The 12,736-nt window shown below is 37.7% G+C and overlaps 1 protein-coding gene across 3 annotated transcripts in view; it reads left to right on the top strand.

The window, feature by feature from the left end:
• The window catches only part of LOC106092919 (uncharacterized), a 316,077-nt gene that overhangs the window by 184,967 nt on the left and 118,374 nt on the right, over window positions 1–12,736 (top strand). The window lies entirely within an intron of this gene.

Genomic DNA, 12,736 nt, shown 5'->3' with positions numbered 1-12,736 from the left:
GTTCGGCCGGGCCTTATCTTGGGAAACCGTTACCATGGGTGGGAGCTTTATCTGCTTATAGACCGATTTAGACCGCACTTGGCACAGTTGTTGAGAGCCATAACAGAACACTATATGCACAATTTCAACCAAATCGGTTAAATATATAAGGGCTTAGAAAAGGGCTCAGAAATCAAATCGGGAGATCGGTTTATATGGCACAGTAGTTGAAAGTCATAACAGAACACTACTAAAATTTCAGCCAAATCGGGTAAAAATTGTGGCTTCCAGGGGCGCAAGAAATCAAATCGGAAGATCGGTTTATATGGAAGCGTTATCTTAATCTGAACCGATATGACCCATTTGCAATTCCCAACGACCTACATCAATATTGAGTATCTGTGCAAAATTTCAAGCGGCTAGCTTTACGCGTTCGACCGCTATCGTCATTTAGACAGACAGGCGGATGGATGGACGGACATGGCTAGTTCAACTCAGAATGTCGAGACGATCAAAAATATACACTTTATGGAGTCCTCGATCAACATTTCGAGGTGTTACAAACGGAATGCCTAGATTTGTATACCCCCATCCTATGCTGGTGGGTATAAAAAAAAAAAAAAACATGTCAATGAGATCTTTTGCCTTGACCTCCCATTAGCCTTTGGTAAAGATAAACTGTGAACACTTGGCGGCGAGTTTTTGTTTATAAGATTCAGCCTGGCCATACATGGCTTGCTTTCACTTGTTTCATTCCAATTTATACTCATACTTTTGGTTTTCTCCAACAAATATGTTTCGCTATCTTGCACTTGAGGTGTTTATATGGAAATTACTATTGGGTTGCCCAAAAAGTAATTGCGGATTTTTTAAAAGAAAGTAATAAAACTTAGAATGAACTTTAATCAAATATACTCTTTTTACACTCTTTTTCTGAAGCAAGCTAAAAGTAACAGAAGAAATTTGTCAATTCCGACTATATGAAAAATCCGCAATTACTTTTTGGGCAACCCAATATATACTTAATAATTGGTTCTCATACAAATCAGCCTGAATGTCACATTTCAATTTGTAAACTAACAGGGCTGAAGGCCTTTTTTATGGCTAATAATATATTGTTAAAGAAAATTAGTAGTTTATAACTTTTAAAGGAAAATATCCATCCCATGATTTGCACATTAACCTTTTTTGGTATAATTTATTAAAACTTGTACGTAGGGGATATTGAATGGAGAAATGGCATAACGCACAAAACGAAAAAAAAAATATTCAAGTCGATTCCATATTCTATGTAGAAGTAGAATGCGAAGGGAGGAAGGCTTATTCCTTCATAGTTGCACATTCTCTTTTGTGTCCTTTCTTGAGCCCGGAGTACAGTGTGCCAAGGTTTCAATCTTGTTTACGATCTTCTAGCCAGTTTCCGCAGACAAGCTGAAGCAAATGCCTTATCAGTGTGTCGCCTTTGGTCTTTAATAGTACAGCCTTGTTGTTATTCTCGAGCCGGATTACTGCTACAATACACAGACCTGATTCTGGGCTGGTATCCACGTCTTCGCCAATATCGGATATCAACAGCAAGTGTTTCTTCTCATATCTTAAGCACTATCTATATCAAATTAATTATCCTTTTTTCAAAGCTTTATCTTCAGTGAAATTTTCAGGAACAAATTGCAATCAAACCAATAAACCACAAAACTTTGTGTTTACAACATGTGCGACACAATGATCCAATCCTTAGACCAGTACCGTCCAGTCCAGACCAGTCCTTAGAGACTGGATAAACCAAGGGAGAAAGTGACACAGGGCAGGCCACAGGGGGGCATTTTATGGCCACTCCTATGGGTGACCACCATAAATGACCTATTACGGATGCTGACTGAAGAGGGATTTGAACCCGTCTGCTACGCAAACGATATTATAATACTTCTAAGAGATAAGGATCCGAACGAGCTATGCAGAAGGGCCGTCTTGCATACGGCATATGACTGGGCTAGACCCTGAGGTCTCAATATTAACCCAGAGAAAACTGAAATATGCCTGTTCACGAGGAAGACGAAAGTGGGCGAATTTAACGCACCACGTTTCCTCAATAAGAGGATTACGATATCTGACGAGGTCAAATACCTAGGAGTGATCTTGGACAGGAAACTGAATTGGAAGTGGCACATTCAGGAGCGTACTGAGAGGGCTCAAAGATGTTGGGCACTAAGTAGACGGGCTGGAAATGGCGCCTGAATCCGAGGATAGTCCACTGGCTCTATAGGAGCGTGATTAGACCAATACTTACTTACGCCTCAGTAGTTTGGTCGACTGGTATGAAGAGGGGGTGCAACATTAGGACCATACAACAGGTTTAGAGAACAAGTTGTCTTGGCATAGGCGGAGCGATTAGGGCTACGCCCACTAAGGCACTGGAGACTATTCTAGATATCCGACCCATTGACATACAAATTGAGCGTGAGGCAGCTACTACGGCTGTGAGGCTTAAGGCGATGGGAGAATGGATTGAGGATGGGAGCAGCTCGTACCATCACGGTATAATCGAGACGACGATAGGAAAATGGAAGGAAGGGGAGAGGTTTCCGATCGGATACCTGAGATGAACCTTGAAGTCGAGTGTGAAGCACTGCCGCCATCGGCACAGTCTTGGATTGAAGGATTGATTGAGACAATTCTAGATATCCGACCCATTGACATACAGATTAAATGTGAGGCAGCCACTACGTCTATGAGGCTTAAGGCGATGGGAGAATGGATTGAGGATGGGAGCAGCTCATACCATCGCGGTATAATCGAGATGACGATAGGAAACCTGGAAGGAAGGGGAGAGGTTTCCGATCGGATACCTGAGATGAACCTTGAAGTCGAGTGTGAAGCACTGCTGCCATCGGCACAGTCTTGGATTGAAGGATTGATTGAGACAATTCTAGATATCCGACCCATTGACATACAGATTAAATGTGAGGCAGCCACTACGGCTATTAGGCGATGGGAGAATGGATTGAGGATGGGAGCAGCTCATACCATCGCGATATAATCGGGGCGACGGTAGGAAACCTGAAAGGAAGGGGAGAGGTTTCCGATCGGATACCTAAGATGAACCTTGAAGTCGAGTGCGAGGCACTGCTGCCATCGGCACAGTCTTAGATTAACGGAACCCTAGTATTGCCATCTGGAGGATCATATTAGACGGATGGATCAAAGCTAGAGGACAGAGTGGGCCTGGGGGTTTACATTGAAAACCCAGGGACTGACATCTGTTTTAGACTGCCAGACCATAATACAGTCCTGCAGGCCGAGAACCGGGCGATCACGGAATGCATGAAGTGGTGTGGTGCTAACGCTAGGTCGTCGAGTGTGAACATCTTTAAATACAATAAAATTGCCAAAAGGGCAATAACAACCAGGACGGTAAGGTCACGAACAGTCTTGCAGTGTAAGAAGGAGATTAACGCTTCTCTGAGGATGGGAAAATCCTCATCGTTTGGGTGCTCGGCCATAACGGAGTAAGGGGAAATGAAAGGGCAGACGATTTGGCGGTGAAGGCCAGAGGACTGCCTTCAATAAACTTGGTTAACCCGAAGCCTTACGGGTCGTTGCAGTCCGAGTTAAGGGAGTGGGCGACGACGAATGCGCATGCAACATTGTGGAACAGCGAAAGGATCAGTAGGACGGCGAAAATCCTATGGGGGGATCCAGATCGTGAGAAGACGAGGCTATTACTGAAAGGAACTAAGAAGGAGGTCAGTTTAGCTATTGGTAACATAACGGGACACATAGGACTACAAGCTCACTTATTCAAAACCGGTGAGACAAGTGCTAGCATGTGTAGGGCATGCGGTGAAGATGATGAGACGTTGGAGCATTTTCTTTGTCCGGTACTTTTTCTTTCTTACCGGTACTTAGGTGAAGACACAATATCAGACATGAACCAACTTAGGGGAGTGGTATTGAAAACAATTAAGGATTTTGTAAGTAGCACGGAATTTCTAACATAAAAAGAAAATTTTAAGTTAGGAATTCCGAGGTTAATAATTCCGAGTTTACTTGGAGGTTACTTTTTAGTTTTTAGAGCGCACAACAAGCCGATTACTGGCTTAGGTGTTTGTCCATATTGGCATGGGGCGGATTAATATCTGCACCCTCTTTTCGACCTAACCTAGTTTTCAACAAAATCTACCCATAAACTTATCGAGAATGTACGTGGTTGCTAAAATCCAACAAATTTTAGTTCATGTTCATTATACCCACCACCATAAGATGGGGGTATACTAGTCATTCCAATTGTAATACTTCGAAATATGGATCTGTGACCTCATAACGTGTATCCTCGCGACATTCTGACTAGATCAGGCCATGTCCGTCCGTCCCTCTGCCGAAATCTCGATAACGGTCGAACGCATAAAGCTATCCGCTTGAAATTTTGCACAGATATTGTATTTTATACTGATGTAGGTCATTGGGGATTACGAATGGACCGTATCGGCTCAGATTTGTATATAGCTTCCATATAAACCGATCTCCCGATTTGACTTCTTGAGACCCTGGAAGCCGCAATTTTCCTTCAACTTGGCTGAAATTTTGAACATAGTATTCTCCTAAGACTTCTAACAACTATGCCAACTACGATCCAAATCGCTCGATATAGCTCACATATAAGCCGGTCCCCCGATTATCCTTGATCGGTTCCTAGAAGATTTAAATTTACTGGTTTCACAGTAGTTTGGTATGTAGCATAAAATTAAGCCCCTCAACTAAACTTGGTTGGCATAAATTTTTAGCCGCATCTTTGTTGGTGGATTCGGCCCGGCAGTTTTTAGTTTCTTACTTATAAGTTAGCCCACTTTTCCACATAACGCTTCGTACATCAATACACTAGAGGCTCGATCATTCTGAGCTGATACAAATGACAATTTAAACTAAATATATATAAAATATCTTTCTTGGTTTTCTTGGTGGCGGCTGAAACTGAGGTTTTAAAAGAGAAATCACACACACACACACACAATGCGAATTTATAACATTCGCATGCAAATTGAGTCAAACGACCTTATTATGTAAATTGCCAACAGCAAATGGTGAACGAAATTGATTTTCTTCGCATACTCAAGTCTTACACAGAAATACGCCGCACACACACACACACACACAGGCAGATACTCGTAGCCGCACACACCGACACCGATACCACCGGTACACAAACGTGACACCAAATTGCCAACATGCCACATACGAGCACACATGCAAATGTATTGCACGCAAACAATGTTCGAAAAGGCTTCCAGCTTTAGTCAGTATTCAACAGGGCTTTGTGGGTTGTTTGTATTGGTGGTCGATTTTGCGTGTATGTGTGTATATGCGGTTGGCGGTTTTAGCTGCTGTATTTGTTATATCCCTTTTTTGCTGTCGTTACTGCAGTTAAGGCTTGAATTCTTATGATATATGCCATCCGTATTGTCTGGAAAAGGTGGGCTTTCAAAAATACATTTACCTTAGAATTTTTGTTTTTTTTTATGTGGCACAGTGGGACCACAATGTATAAAGGCTTTCGGTTTAGTCTTATACAAACTGTTTCATTCATAAGTGGAATTCGCAAAGTTTTTATAAGTAAGTTACAACTAATTTAGTTCATACTTAAAATTATGGTCACCCCAAGTAAAGGAATTATGTGGGAAAATCACCAAATATGTTACGATGCACAGTGGGCCAAATGGCAAAAAAATTGGAAATAAGTCTACAACTTTTTATCTGTTGATTTTAGCCATACAAAATGTTCTAGACATTTGTAGAGGAGGACATAGGCTTTCAGAAAAGTGCTGTTGTTGGTCCATATCTTTAATACAGGGTGAGCTACAGGGTGTCAAAGTTGACCACTTTTGACTTCTCCAAGCTTCTGGGGGCCATAACTTTTGATCTACTCAACCGATTTACATGATTTAGGACTCTAGAGAAAGAGCTTGACAAGATCTAAAAAACTTATGCATAAAGTACCATGCCATCGTGTACTGTTAAGGAGTTATGAATTGTTTAATTTTAAAATATGAAAATTTGGCCTTGGTTTTTTTCAGTGTTTTTTAAATAACTCCGTCAATTTTAAAGCTATAAACTTCATACTTCACACAAATTATGCCAGCATATGTGTGCATAAAATACAAAAGGAATCACGTGAATATCTTTGGCGGTTTAAAAATGGCATCGTTTTCAATATGAAAAATATTTTTTTTGTCAAAAAATTGCAAAATTTTTCAAAAAAGATACTCCCATTTCCTTTAAGTTTTCGCAAACTTTGGCCGTCAAAGCATTATCATTTCTTTCCATTTTCACAAAGTCGAGGTATTAAGAAAAGTTTTAAGTGCTAATTTGGCTAATTTCGATATCAAACAACACCGTTATCTTAAGACCAAAATGGCCAATTTTTTTACTAAACTTCAAAAGTTTCTCACTGGAAAAAAAGTTCCACGGGGATTTTTTCGCTTTTTTTGAACTTAAATGAAAGCTTAAAATGTTCCCAACATTTTAAGGTATGTCTCGCCATATCCTAGCCATAAATGAGATCGTAGCGATCAAAATACTGAAAAAAGTCAATTTTCAAGTAGTGCTATATTCATTGCTAAAAAACAAGTATTACGTCACATTTTATTGCAAAGATGTTAAATAAACTTTTATTTGGTAACACTTCTTCTACAAAACACAAAAAGAATCATGGAAATATCTCTATTCTATTCCATTTTATGGAACCGGCAATAAAAAAGTCAATTTTTCAAAAAAGTCGAATTTCCCAAATTTTGTTTTTGTTGTCCTAATTGCACATGACACACTATAGCCATATTTACGCAACATACCTTATCGTAAAGGAAATTTTCATACCTTTCCAACGATGTATAAAACATTTCTCAACTCGGATTCTATCTACTCTAAAATTCATTTACACTTCATTAAACTCTATATAAAAATGTCTATTTGTGAAATGGAACCTTATATGGGGCCTACACTAAAACATTGATAGATTTGCCCAGGGTTTACAATACAAATGTGTTAGAATAAAAAAAGGTCTCCTGCCAAAGTTTAAAAAAATTGGAATAAAAATATGTGTTTTAGAGCGAAAACACTTCGCATCGGCGTGCGTTTGTATAGTACCTACATCTATTTTTAATGTAAGCTGATGATTTTTGAATAAAAAGTAACCTAGAAATATACCTGCATATATATATATACACTTTGGACCACATATATGGAATAAGGCTAAATAAAGACGCTTTAGACAAACTTGAAAAATTCTACAAATCATTTGAGAGAAGGTTGCCAGAATGTTCATTCGCAAAAATCAAGTTTTTCAAAATGTATGAGAAGTGGCTGAAATCGGATCTACTTATTGAAATTAAACCGCTGATTCCCGGCCGGCCTAGCAAAGCATACGACGAAGTTACGGAGAAAACCAAAAAGAAAAAACAAGAGGAACTATTGGCGGCACATCCGCCAAATTTAATAAAAGATACGTTCAAAATAGCATTGTTAAAAACACAACCAAAAAATGTTGGACGAATTGTCGATGTTTTACCATTAGCATCTCCGAAAAGGGTAAAGAGAATGGTAGAAAGTATTCCAACTCCAAAATCGACTACAGAATTCACGGAGGAAGATGCACTGGCCCTGATTTTGAACCTAGGCCTCTCAAGAAACAAATACTCAACAATGAGGAAGGCTCTTCGTGAAAAAGGATGGGGTTGTTTACCCTCAAAACATAAATTGTACAACACCAGGACGAAAATGGTGCCATCAAATATATACGTGGACGAATTAAAAGCAAGAGTGAAACTTGCTGATCTTGTTGAAAATACAGCTGTTAGAATTATTTCTAATTTTACTGAAGAACAGTTGAACACATGTAATAATTCCGAAGTGGTTTTGATCAGCAAATGGGGTTGTGATGGATCATCTGGATTTTCCGAATATAAGCAACAAACAGAAATAGATACCAACTTCGCATCAATTTTCATGGCATCATTAGTACCATTGAGAATGAGATTGTACAAGGACCAATCTTCATCATCGAAAGAAAATGCATTTCAAGATATATGGATAAATAGAACACCTGGGTCAAAATATTTATGTCGCCCAATTCGGTTTGAGTATACAAAGGAAGACCGGAACACAACACGATCTTTGGTGAACGAAATAAAGGAAGAAATTGCTGCATTACCCATGATTGTTATAAACCAATTGGGAAGAAATATAAAAGTTTCGTTTCAACTACAACTCACTATGATCGATGGAAAGGTGGCAAACGCATTAACTGGCGTTATGTCCAATTGGAGATGCAATATTTGTGGCAAGAAGAATGGGCAATTCGAGGACAAGTCTGATGAAAATTTAGTAAACGAAAATGCGCTCAATTTCGGTATTTCGCCCCTGCACTGTAGAATTCGATTCATGGAGTATTGTTTGCATTTATCGTATGACCTTAAATATCGGACTAGCCCTGGAAACCGCGATGTCTCTGCTAGAAACAACCAAGATCTTCACAAAATGAGGCAGGAAGAGAAGAATCGAATCCAGTTGGAGTTTAAACAAAAGGGACTTATAATAGATAAACCTCTTTACGGATACGGAAGCACAAATGATGGCAACTCGGCAAGGCGGTTTTTTGAGGACCCCGTATCGACATCTAAAATAACCGGTCTTGATGAACACTTGCTAAGACGATTCAAAGTGATTTTGGCTGTAATCAATAGCAAAAAGATGATAAATTCAACCAAATTTGAAGCTTATAGTAATGACACAAAAAACATTTTATCTGATTTATATTCGTGGAAAGCTTTAACACCGACAGTACATAAAGTCTTACATCATGGCAAGGAAATTGTGGAATACAACATACTTCCGTTAGGAGAACTTACAGAAGAAGCTCAGGAATCCCGTAATAGAGATGTTAAACAGTTCCGGCTTTTCAATACCCGAAAGAGCACCAAATTTAACCAAAATTATGATTTACTTCAATATTTATTGTTATCGTCTGATCCGGTACTATACAGCATCAGAACTAAATGGCTACCAAAAATATGTGACGATATAGATAAGGACGATCCCGATGCCATTCAAATTAAAGAGCTTTTAAATTTTGATACCTTAGATTATTTGGTAGAGAATAAAATCAAATAATACAAAACTAAAATGCTTTTTTATTTTGGGAGTAGCTAATATACATATAAACGCACGCCGATGCGAAGTGTTTTCGCTCTAAAACACATATTTTTAATCCAATTTTTTTAAACTTTGGCAGGAGACCTTTTTTTATTCTAACACATTTGTATTGTAAACCCTGGGCAAATCTATCAATGTTTTAGTGTAGGCCCCATATAAGGTTCCATTTCACAAATAGACATTTTTATATAGAGTTTAATGAAGTGTAAATGAATTTTAGAGTAGATAGAATCCGAGTTGAGAAATGTTTTATACATCGTTGGAAAGGTATGAAAATTTCCTTTACGATAAGGTATGTTGCGTAAATATGGCTATAGTGTGTCATGTGCAATTAGGACAACAAAAACAAAATTTGGGAAATTCGACTTTTTTGAAAAATTGACTTTTTTATTGCCGGTTCCATAAAATGGAATAGAATAGAGATATTTCCATGATTCTTTTTGTGTTTTGTAGAAGAAGTGTTACCAAATAAAAGTTTATTTAACATCTTTGCAATAAAATGTGACGTAATACTTGTTTTTTAGCAATGAATATAGCACTACTTGAAAATTGACTTTTTTCAGTATTTTGATCGCTACGATCTCATTTATGGCTAGGATATGGCGAGACATACCTTAAAATGTTGGGAACATTTTAAGCTTTCATTTAAGTTCAAAAAAAGCGAAAAAATCCCCGTGGAACTTTTTTTCCAGTGAGAAACTTTTGAAGTTTAGTAAAAAAATTGGCCATTTTGGTCTTAAGATAACGGTGTTGTTTGATATCGAAATTAGCCAAATTAGCACTTAAAACTTTTCTTAATACCTCGACTTTGTGAAAATGGAAAGAAATGATAATGCTTTGACGGCCAAAGTTTGCGAAAACTTAAAGGAAATGGGAGTATCTTTTTTGAAAAATTTTGCAATTTTTTGACAAAAAAAATATTTTTCATATTGAAAACGATGCCATTTTTAAACCGCCAAAGATATTCACGTGATTCCTTTTGTATTTTATGCACACATATGCTGGCATAATTTGTGTGAAGTATGAAGTTTATAGCTTTAAAATTGACGGAGTTATTTAAAAAACACTGAAAAAAACCAAGGCCAAATTTTCATATTTTAAAATTAAACAATTCATAACTCCTTAACAGTACACGATGGCATGGTACTTTATGCATAAGTTTTTTAGATCTTGTCAAGCTCTTTCTCTAGAGTCCTAAATCATGTAAATCGGTTGAGTAGATCAAAAGTTATGGCCCCCAGAAGCTTGGAGAAGTCAAAAGTGGTCAACTTTGACACCCTGTAGCTCACCCTGTATTAAAGATATGGACCAACAACAGCACTTTTCTGAAAGCCTATGTCCTCCTCTACAAATGTCTAGAACATTTTGTATGGCTAAAATCAACAGATAAAAAGTTGTAGACTTATTTCCAATTTTTTTGCCATTTGGCCCACTGTGCGATGGAGATCAATTAACGAATACAGATCCTGAAATAAGTTATAATTGTAGCCATATCTATTATAAACAATATCCCCTGCGGGCCCATGTAACCATGCTACAAGATCGATTTATATGGCAGCTATATGCGCTGTCCCAAAACCAAGAGAGGAAATAGAAATAACCATAAGCAAAGGGAAAAGTCGGGCGGTGCCGACTATATAATACCCTACACCACCTCGTGCATGTAGTACTTTTTATATATAAAACTTATGTCGAAATCAAGTTAGACTTTAATTTGGATACCAATTGAAATAGAAATTTAGAACCTTGTAAGATTTTCCTACCATAGGACAAAATATTTGGATTTCCACATCTTTCAAAGACCATATCGGATAAAAGATTATAAGGGAGTTATATCGAAACCTGTGCCAATTTTAATGACACATACTGGGATATAAAGAGAACATCTCACGCCCTATATTGCCGGATGAAATGTACACATTGGAGCTATATCTAAAATTAGGACTGATTTCAATGAAATTTTGCGCACGTATTTAGACGTCAATTTAAACGTCTCAAGCAAAATCGAACGAAAATTGTGGATTCTACAGCCTTAAAAGGCCACATCGGATGAACGATATATATGGGATCTATATCTAAATCTAAACCGATTTTTACGAAATTTCGCACACATATAAAGACATCAAATAAAGCACCTCACGCAAAATTTTGTAAAAAAATGTGGCTTCTTCAGCCGTAAAAGGCCAAGTCGGATGAAAGATATATATGGGAGCTATATCTAAATCTGAACCGATTTCTATGAAATTTTGCACATACATTGAGACTTCAAAAAAACGACTTCACTCTGAATTTGGTGAAGATCGAACCAAAATGGAGGCATCTGCAGCTTTAATAGTTCAAATCGGATGAAAGATATATGTGGGAGCTATATCTAAATCTGAACCGATTTTGATGAAATTTACCAGATGTATTAAGATCAGCAACAAAACAGTCTGTGCCAAATTTTGTACAGATCGATTGAAAATTGTAGCTACTACGGTCATTTAAGTGCAAATCGGGCGAAACATATATATGGCAGCTATATCTAAATCTGGACCAATATTTATAAAATTTTGCACACATATGGAAACGTCAAATGAAACACCCTACGCCAAATTTTGTAGAGATCGGTAAAAAATTGTGGCTTCTATAGCCTCAAACGGCCATATCGGATGAAAGATATATATGGGAGCTATATTTAAATCTGGACCGATTTTCATGAAATTTTCCACACATATTACGATATCAAATAAAACATCTCGCGCAAAATACTTAAAAGATCGGACTAAAACTGTAGCTTCTACAGCCTTAAAAGTCCATATTGGTTGAAAGATATATGTGGGAGCAATATCTAAATCTGAACCGATTTTTATAAAATTTTCCACACATATGTAGACCTCAAATAAAATACCCAATGCTAAGTTTTGTAAAGATCGGGCGAAAATTGTGACTTCTACAGCCTTAAGAAGCCATATCGGATGAAAGATATATATGGGAGCTATATCTAAATCTGAACCGTTTTTTTTTTTTTAATCAATAGCGTTTGTCCTTGGGCCAAAAAGTGACATACCCAAAATTTCGTGACAATCGGACTAAATCGAATCAGAAAGTGATTCTGAGTCGATCGGTATACTTATCAATGGGTCTAGCTCTTCTCCTTCTTAGCGTTGCAAATAAATGCACAAATCTGTAATACCCTGTACCACAGTGGGGTATAAAAACCAATACTGGAATCAAATCATAAACTGTATCTATGTGGCATATATAAACAATGGACGTAAAGGGTGATTTTTAAGAGCTATAGGAAAATTTTTCAAAAAAAACTTTATTGTGGGCCATGTAATTTAATATTCCAAGATGCTTTCATGAAAATGTTGGCCGTGACTGCACCTCAAATGGTCCATCCGATTAGTCCAATTTTGGCATACTCTTTCTTTCAACATTGGCCGGTATCACACGAATAAATGCTTCAACGTTGTCTTCCAATGCGAACTTGTCTGTATAGACATGAGCTTTAGCTCCAGAAAAATTAGTCTAAAGACGTTAAATCGCACGATCTAGGCGACCAATTCACCGG

This window comes from Stomoxys calcitrans, chromosome 3 (genome assembly GCF_963082655.1).
Source record: "Stomoxys calcitrans chromosome 3, idStoCalc2.1, whole genome shotgun sequence".
NCBI lineage: Eukaryota > Metazoa > Arthropoda > Insecta > Diptera > Muscidae > Stomoxys > Stomoxys calcitrans.
This window is presented reverse-complemented; position numbering and strand designations above follow the sequence as displayed.